Genomic DNA, 2500 nt, shown 5'->3' with positions numbered 1-2500 from the left:
CCAGAGTTTAAAAACATAAACCAGGAAAAAAAAAATCTTGGCTTTGGTGTCAAGCAGACCTGATTCTTGTTCTTAAATCTTTCCTTAGCTCACTGGGTGACGTTAGGCAAATCACTTGACCTCTCTGAGTACCAGTTTCCCCGTGCAGTAAAATTGGATCTTAATGGGAAGTAGAGAGCAAGCCTGCGGTGAAGAGTAGCTTTATCATGATAATGATTATCCTCCCCTCAAGGGAGAGAGCGAACCCTCATCTGTCATCCTCGGGGGTGAATTAACACCATCCTCGACTCAGACTCTGAGAAGCTATTTACAATGTTGTGGGGGGGGGTGTCCCGAGGAAGTTTCTAGAAATGTAATTCAGTTAGAAATGAGATCTTGGGTGGAGACCCTGGGGGTGTAGAAACAGGGGCCGGGAGATTTTATAAGCGTTTGAACTTGACATTTATACCCAGGGCTATTCTGCACCCGGCCCCACCCCCACTTGGTGACAGTAACCTTCCTCTGGGGGGATAATCCCACCCGTCCCCTGCACAGAGGTGGCATGGTCCCGATGCCTGAGGCATCGTCCAGCCACAGGGGGAGTTCAGGGGCCAGATCATGGCTACTGAGGGCCAACTGCAGAGAAAGAAAAGGTCCTCCTCCCCCTGCACTTGAGCCTGAGATATAGATGCCTAGAGCTGCCAGAGGCCCCCTCAGAGCCCAATGAGGCCAATACTGTCAAAGATGGATCTGAGGGACAGACCTGGTGACAACTGGAGCAAGCCCCTGATCACACTGTGCCTGAAGCTGTCTGTTTGGAGTTGTTTTTTGTTTTTTTTTTTATGTAGGAACCATCATTCTCCAGCCATTTAGGTTTTCTGTCGCTTGCCCCTCCCCCCCAAAAAAAGTTAAATGATGTATTTAGTTATAAAACCAGTTAGGAATCACAACAAAGGCACTTTGACAGACAGAAGCATTTGAAATCAAAAGTTAGGGCTGATAGCCACTGTCTTATCTCAGGTCTGCATCCAATTTACTTCTTTTTGGCTTTGGTTGCCCAGTACCAAGAAGATCTCGAGGCACGGTGAGTGTCTGGTGTAGGGCTTCGGAGCCAGACTTCAGAGAAGGACCGTCTGAGTGGAAGTACTCAGAAGCTGTGGGTTGTGGGAGAAGTTGCTTGACCTCTCTGAGCCTCGGTTTCCTAGCCCCGATTTCACTGGGTGGTTGGGAGAAGCTGAGGGGATCTACGTGAAAACACTGAGCTAGCGCCTGACACCTGGTTTGGGAAGACTCTCATTAATATTCTGCCACATTCACTGTCTCTGGAGCACCTGGGTGCCACCCTGGGCTGACAGCGTCACCAGAATGAAACCTCTGCTAAGTTGGCTTCATTGATAAGCCTTCGGGTCGGCGGGCAGCACCTTCATAAGACTCCCTCGCCACTGCGCACCTCTGGCTTCGGGCATGGCTGATAGTGACCTCCGACCGCGCTGGCCGGGGAGGGGGAATCGCTAGAGAAGTTTTGGGGACATGAGTTGAGCTCCGCCTGGGGACCGGGCCGGCCTTGAGCAGGAACAGGGGGCTGGGGGAGGCCCCCACCAACTCAGCGTGGTCACCCACACACCATCTTGCTGAGGACACTCTCTGCCAGTCTCCGGGGAACGGTCGTCATTTTTAAAAGAAGGTCCAAGGTCAACACTTAGTGCTACGGAGTGCTTTCTAAGGGGGACCCTTGGGCACCTTTGTATTTTCCCTGTCCCATGGGGGCAGAGTAAGGGGGAGGGACACGCCCCGCCCATCTCCCTCTGGGGGGCTTCAGATCACGGCAACAGTACTGAAGAGGCCAGTTAAGCCGCAGACATGTGATCTCATTTCTTCTCACCTGGGGAGAGGTTTGGAGGTGGACAGTCCTGCCCATTATCCTCCCACATTCCCACACATTCACCAGGACTCCTAGGCCTGCTCCACCCACAGACTGGAGAGCGGAGGCGGGTACCAGGGACAGGGAGGCAGGTCAGTGGAGTGGTCTGCACAGAGAGCCCGTGGTCCGTGCTGGGAGACGGCATGGGAATAGCAACCGTAGATCCCTGGAAGGTCCCAGCCGCCTGGAACGGAGCAAGATCTCTCGGCTGAGCCTTCTCTGTGCCTAATGAGGATGGCGGCATTGATTAATGCCTGCTGGGTGGCGCACCTGGCTCAGCCCTCCCTGAATTTCTGCGGGGCGGTAGGGATCCTCACTTGGCCATTTTGATACGAAGCTTGAAGCTCAGAGGAGCAAAATCTGTCGCCCAAAGGGTGGCCGCAGCCTGGCTGGGCTCGGAGGTCCTCCCACCTCCTGCCACCCCTCCTCCCTAGGCCTCCCTAGATCTCCAAAGTGGGTTCCTGCCCATTTCACAGGCAGGGAAACAGAGGTCCCCAGAGGCACCCTGGACCTAGCCCCTAGTATCAGGCCGATCAGAACCCCCCTGCCCAGTGCCGGGGACCTCCAGTCCTGGGGACTCCCCTGTCCTTGTGGCCTGGC

The sequence above is a fragment of the Ictidomys tridecemlineatus genome, chromosome 2, assembly GCF_052094955.1.
Source record: "Ictidomys tridecemlineatus isolate mIctTri1 chromosome 2, mIctTri1.hap1, whole genome shotgun sequence".
In the NCBI taxonomy this organism is placed as follows: Eukaryota; Metazoa; Chordata; class Mammalia; order Rodentia; family Sciuridae; genus Ictidomys; species Ictidomys tridecemlineatus.
Note: the sequence above shows the minus strand (reverse complement) of the source record.